The sequence below is a fragment of the Triticum dicoccoides genome, chromosome 1B (genome assembly GCF_002162155.2).
Source record: "Triticum dicoccoides isolate Atlit2015 ecotype Zavitan chromosome 1B, WEW_v2.0, whole genome shotgun sequence".
In the NCBI taxonomy this organism is placed as follows: Eukaryota; Viridiplantae; Streptophyta; class Magnoliopsida; order Poales; family Poaceae; genus Triticum; species Triticum dicoccoides.
Genome location: NC_041381.1, coordinates 22,733,631 through 22,741,050, shown reverse-complemented (window position 1 = coordinate 22,741,050; position 7,420 = coordinate 22,733,631).

Genomic DNA, 7,420 nt, shown 5'->3' with positions numbered 1-7,420 from the left:
TATCTTCCATCTTAATTGCTTAATTGTTAGTCCGTAACTAGCGTATACATGGGATTAGTCACGGACGTTCTAGTTTTTGATGCCCTCTTCGCCCATTCGCCTCTTCTCGCCGTACTCTAGGACCCAGCCCTGCTGGAGCAGTTGAATTTCCTCGCACGCAAGGAATTAAGACGGACCGGTCATGTGGGGGGGGGTGCGCATGTAATTTAATAATCTGTTTGGCTTGCAGAATTTCAGAAATGAATTGAAGAAAAAGAATCAAAATATGATAGAAATTCTTAAAACTTATGTGTGTTTTTGTGAAAAAACTTGCTTGCTTTGTTCACATGAATAGGGATATGCAATAAACACTGTCAAATTCAAAGTCAAAATGCTTTTATAAATGACAAAATATAAAATTGTCTAAGCCCAAGTTCGAACTAGGGATCTTTAATGTGTGAGACTAACATGATAACGACCTACACCACCCAAGCAAGTTGCTACTTCAACCGAAGTATGTCTATATTTCAAACATACTTACGCGGTTGTTACATTCTTAGACCGAATAATTACCATGATAGCGTTTTAGGGTGTTAAAGTCTTAAACCTCAATAGCTTCCGTGGATTATTTAAAGCATCCCTCTATTTTCATTTGTGAACATGAATATTTAGATTAACAATTTAAAAAACAATACTTAAGAAAGATTTAGTTATAAAATATTCATTGAATATAAGTGGTTTAATATAATGAAACTAATTGAGCCTTTTGCATGCACGTTGCATGTTGAGATGGGTATTTTTCCATGCATGATCACATGCTGAGGTGGCATGGTAGCATGTTAAGATAAATATGTTAGTGAGGATTAACTGCTAGCATTATACATTTTTACCTAAGCTTTAAACACAATAGTGTTAACTAAGTGCATCTTTAGCAGATCCAATATACTTATATAACTCCCATTACCTACTTATCGGGAGTCTCCCTAAAGAAATTAGGCGGAGTTTCAGGTTTTGGGAAGGTGTGAACTAGCAGATCCCTCCCAATGTTTTCCCCTTTGCTAATTCTCACCTCATTTTGTATACAAAATTCTTATTTAATCTGCATTACCACATCATATTAATTCAAACCATGGCACTCACAAATTCACATATACTACTAACAATGAAGCCACATATCAATTTCTTTTGAAAAAACAAGGACACATGAGCTCACCAACGCTTGAGGCTGCGACATAGGAGCACACCGCGGCTCGGCTCGGTAGGAGAAGTTGACCAGGGCAGCAGGCATGTTGCATGTACAACGACGTAGGGCATGAAGGGGGCCTGGGAGCCTGGGAGCTTACAGGGCGGAGAAGTGGTGGTGTGGAAGAGGCTAGGAGCTCACGCGACGCGAATGTAGCGCGGAAATTCGGAGGGGCATGCACCTGTTCACCTGTGCCAGCCATCCGTTTGCCCCTGCGATCCTCAAAGATGTTGGATTTCACATGAGGGCAAACCAAGTTCTAAGTTTTAGTTTCTGAAACTTATGATTATGTCGTTTGCTCGTACCAAATTTCAACTGTTGAAACTTAACAAAGTTCTAAAAACTCGTCAAAACATATTTAAAATAGATCTTATTTGAAAGCTCTTGTCACAAAAAACATAAAATACTCAGTAAGAAAAGTTTGTGGTCACGGCAACGACATGAGGCATCTCCGACGGCGGCAAGCCGGGAGAAAGGCCGGGATGAGCTAGCGTCCATACACATTGTTGATTGGTTTCAGATAAACGAAAACTTTATTCATTAGAGATAAAAAGTAATACATCGTTTGTGAGAATCATTACAATTTCATTTCAAGGTTTCTCAAACCAATCAACAATGTGTGTGGGTCCTCTCCACGGTCTTGATTACCAGCTCGAAATTTCGTTTCTGTTGCGGCGCCAACGCACCGCAGGTCGTGCTTCTCAGCCAAACTACTCCCACGATTAGCGTCGTGGCCGGGAGTGTATATATGGAGGAGTAGCAATTATTTACGTACACTAGATTGATTTGACAATTGCGAACGTATTTTCCTATAATATCTGCCAGCACACACAGAAAAAAGAAACACATGCACGCAGCCGTAACCAGTCTCCGACCTGGCCAGGTCAAAACATATGCACGGTGAATATGGTGATGTATCGAAAATCATTATCTGTTGTGTCGGTCGCGATCCACTTGCCCGAAAAAAAAAACCCTACATATACATGATATCTACTATCACAATTTACCGGCCGGTCACATGCATGCACAAAGTTTGACCAAAAAATGCACACCAAGAATTCAGAAATCGAGATGTTCAATTTATCTTTTTACATACTATAATACGTGTCTCATTCATAATTTCGCAACTTATAAACAAAGGGGGAAGGGAGACGATCGGTGCACAGCACGGACAGCGCATTAACCACTAGAATACATGCCATACTTGTGACGGTCATATATATACTCCTACTTGTATAATACTCCTACTTTTTTTTTATAATACTCCTACTTGCATACGTACATGTACCGGTCACAAATTGTAGGGGCCAGCAGGTCCATGTTCACATCGTATTCTACCAGGCAAACAGAAGACCCCGAACAATGGCAGTTACAAGACACACACAATTTATTTGACAACTCGGTACGTATCGTACGTACATACACCCTCTGTAAAAAAAAATATAAGTGTCTAGATCATCGAAGTAGCGATCTAAACACTTTTATATTTGTTTACGGAGGAAGTATGAGAAAGGCGTTTTGGAGGCCGAGCTCCATGGAGGCCTTTATTTTTAAAAAATTCAAATTCAAACTTTTATGGTTCAAAAAATTCTGAAAAAAAATATGCGTGTATGTAAGGATGTAACTCACATGTGTGTAAAAATTCATGATGAAATACCTTGAGTTGCGACCTGTACAAAAAAGACAAATCCATGGCCTGGGAGGATGAATAGTATCATGTGTTAAACAACCCCATATTTGTCTTTTTTGCACGGCCCTCGTTTCAATGTATTTTGAACTGAAAATTTACACACATATGTATTATGCCTTCATGTATATCTGTGATTTTTTTCAGAATTTTTTGAGATGTAAAAATACGAATTTCAATGAAATTTCAAATCTGAATCTGGAGGCCTCACTGGAGCCCGAGCTCCAAAAGGGATTTCCGAGGAAGTACATACTAATAGTTCACCAGCCACAAACTGTATATTTGTTTTCTTCCGGCAACGAATTTGTGAGGTGTACACGCACGCACCCGTGTCTCTTTGCACGGGGCCAGGTCAAAACACATGCACACCGTACCTTTGGTGATCCATCAATCGTGCCTCACGCATGAATGCTCCTCCTCCCACTTGAAAAAATGCATGAATGTGGCCGATACATGTATGTGAAACCTTGCTTTGTCGATCTTGATCGGTCGCGACGCGATCCACTTGAAGACAAACACATGCTTGCATATATCCTACCGGCCGGTCACATGCACAAAGTTTGATAACGGAAATACACACCGAGAAATGAGAAAAGTACGAGACGATCCATGTACGGACTGCGCATGGGGACAGGTAACCACTTAGTATCTGTCGTACTCGTGACGGCCATCTACACGTATAATACTCCCACTTGCACATACGTACTATGCACATGTACAACACATGATAATAAAGTTTGACAAACATTGATCGTTGCGGGGCGAGCTGCAGGTCCATGTTCACATTGTATTTTCTCAGCCAAGCAGAACAATACTAGAGGACATACGCCATTGACTTGACAATTTGGTTACCACCCACAAACTGTATTGACCAGATATATACAATATATGTAATAAATGTTATAAAAAGAAATGGAAAAAAATAATTTCGGTGCATGAATCGTGCCTCGTCCACGAATGGTGATACTAGACGTTTTCCCGGCTAGCTAGTAAAAAAGTAGGCGATCGGTGTACGGGTATGAAGGTAACCACTAATATTGTCGCACCTACGTATACGCATGTACCGGCCATATTATAAACAAAACACACGAAGAAGAAACGGAGGCGTTGTACGGACGGCGATCGTGACTCCACGATGTGAGGAGCCGTCCCACACTCTATCGTTTTCCTACCCTAGCCGCCGCCGTCACCAGGTGACTAGGGCGAGGCGACTCTTTTCCTTCGATCTCCACGGCCGGTGCGCTGGCCCCCTCTCCATTCGGCCGCTGCTCCGGCGGCAGGAGGGAGGGGGACCCCGTTCCTCTGTTCTGTAGTTAGGTTTTGGATTTGTAGGTCGTGGTGCGTTGTTGGGGTGGTGGGAGCGGCGTCCGGACGAATAAATCTGCCTCAACCCCACTCCCACACCGGCGGTGTCTTTCATGGCGGTGTCTCGGAGTTGGTGGCATCGTGTGTATGTCGATCCCTCAGATCGACAGCGTTAGGGTTCATGGATGGTGTTGACGAGGCGGCGGCGGCGACTCCATCAGGTGTTTCTCTCCTTCTGCTCGGTCCCCGTTGCTGTGGCGTTGTCTCCGACGTCATGGTGGAGCAGGGAGGTTTTGTCGTTCAGGAGTATGCGCAGGCGGTTGTCTACGCAAGTGACATCTGGAAGATGGAGTATCTTGTGTTGGGTCCGTGGTCGAAGGCGGACAGTTCTGGTTTCCTTCTCCGACGTCGTCGTCATGCGAGGCTGTCAGTTCTGAAGTTCGATGGCGTGTCCGGGGACATGTTGCCCCGGTCTGATTCTTTCAACGGCTATGGTTTTGCTTTTGGCAAACTACTTTGGAGGTCCGTAAAGCTGCTGATCAGCGATGGAGCCGCGTCGAGCTTGGGCGAAGAGGTGATCTGTCTTCTTACCCTTTGATCACCTCTTCTGTGGTGTTGAAGGAAAGGGACATGCGCTGGTATTTTGCATAGGATTTTCCTATCTTTTCAGTCATGTATGGTCGGTGCTTACGTGCCTTGTAACTTGATCTTTATTCTATATAAATGAGACATGTATTACCATGCAAAAAAAAACGGACGGCGATCTGGCGTGGCAATCACGGGCAGACGAAATTGACCGTTTGGATTTGAATATTCGCTTTTATATACGTCGAACCACTCTCGATGATGTACCATCAAATGTACTGTATAATCGGAGTAGAAAATATACTGGCACACGAGCAACTAGACATAATTTTTATTCGCACTTGTTTTATACTGATATATGTTGTGGCGATCAGTTTTGTTTAATCTTTTATCCCGCTGATGATAAGCTCGATTGGCGACTGGTCCATGCCCCTCCGGGCTCCACACAGCCAGGCGAATTCGTGCTATCATGCACGCAGCAAGAACATGTTTTCAGTCATCACAAATGCGACGTAACAAAAAATGACACCCAAAAGTAACATGTAATTGGATGGTTAGAAAGACCCATTGATGGCGAGGTGCCTACGGTAACTTCATAAATTTCAAGATGATATGCCGCCAGTGACCGGTCACGAAAGACTGATTCAGACGGGCCAAACCCTAGCCACTTCACTCCACTCCCCTCCGTCACCCAAGCTCTCATCCGGCGATCTCCGGCCTTTTCCGGCTTGGCGCACGGCGGATCCGACGACGACTATTATAGATCTGTTGACTGGGGTGTCGACCCGCGCTGTTTGGAGGAGGAAATGGTCGTCCGCATTGCACTCCGCTGCTCTTGGGAGGACATGGCCCGATCGACGGCGGGATTTTCCCGGCGCGAGTCCATTGCGTCGGCGCATCGGACACTCAGATCCTCTGGCGCTGGATCATCGTGGTCCTCTCGGGAGCCTTCGAATCTCCCTTTCCCCATCATCGGTACGCCAGAGTACGAGTCCTACCGGGGTGAGTATGCCCGCCGTGGGAAGAAGAGGATGTGGGCAGCTGAGGTCCGCCTCGCTGCCGACATTGCGGCAGCGGAGGCGGCTGATGCGATGGCAGGGACGGTCACAGAGGAGGAAGTCATCCGCGTCCGCATTGTAAAGAAGCGACAGCGAAGGAACACGCGCGCCCCTCATCCGAGAGCAAAATCGGCGGGCCGTGCCATGGCCGGACTGCCCTCCAAGGAGGAGAAGGAGGACAACGATGGGTCAAACAGCTCCGACGATGAGCAGATCTGACTTGATTCGTACTGCCTCTTTGATCGGTACTTTCGCGAGAAGGATGACAAGGACACCAAGAAGGACAAAGGGAGACGTGGATTGATCTTCTTCATAGCTAGCATGTACGTAGGTTAAACATGCCAATTCTTGATAGTCCGATGCCATGTCCTGACGTCGTAGCCGGACAATATGTGTAATGCATTGTTCATGTAGTTGCATGAGTTTGTACGGATTTGAGACATGTTAATTAAGATGTTCGATTATGAGAAGGGAAATTTAAGACGTGACCAATCAGTGTCCACGGATGCGCCTGGACGCATCCACTGACCGGATTTGTCAAGTCTGGCTATAGTGTTATAGATGATCTAATCAAGTTGACGAAAAACATCCACCAAAAAAATGGAGGCCCTTCTTTCATGAAAAAAGAAGAAGAAACATAGGCGTTGTACGTTACACACACGGTGGCGTGGCGTGGCTATCATGCGGCAGCCGAAATAGACCTGTTTTTTAACACTCTCTCCGTTCCGTAATGTAAAACGTTTTTTAATACTACGCCATCAGTATTAAAAAATATCTTACATTATAAAACGGGAGATTATTTTCATAGTGCAAAGTGTCGTAAGAAATAAAAAGTAGTATCCTACGGTATGTATTGCATTTATTAGTTGTAGGCTCAACTAAAAGCACTACTGCGTGGTGATAACCTAAGACTAGCCACAGTGAGAGTAATTTTAGTAGTAACATTGAGTCCAACTCAACAAATTTGCTTATGTGGCAATGAGTTAATGAGGAGAGATGTAGTACAAGTAACTTAGCTAATTACTGTAACATTACATCTCCCAATGCAATATGATGGGGTGTTTGGTTCATAAGTCCTAGGACTTTTTCTAGTCCCAGGGACTAATAAAAAAAACTCTCTAGTAGAGTCTTTTTCTAGTCCATGCATAAAAAGTCCCTTCCGTTTGGTTCATAGGAACTTTTTAGGGACCTTTTCTAGTCTCTGAGACTAAAAAGTCTCTGAACCAAACACCCCCGGAGTCTTAATATAATAATATAGAAATGTATCGGGGTAATATAATACTGTGGCGACAGGCTTGGGTTAATTTCTTTAATCCCGCCGATAAGCTCGATTGGTCAGTGCTGGTGCCCCTCTCGACTCCACACACACACACACAGAGGGCGAAAAATAAGAGCACACGAGGCCACGTCACGTGGGGCCCCCATGACCCACACGCGGGCCCGCGCGCCATCGTGTCGACGCGCGCGAGCAGAGACGGCCGGCGAGGCCAACCCGAACCACCACTCCGCGCGAGCCGCCCCTCCCTTTCTCTCGCCTTTTCGGCCCCCATCAATGGCTCCCCC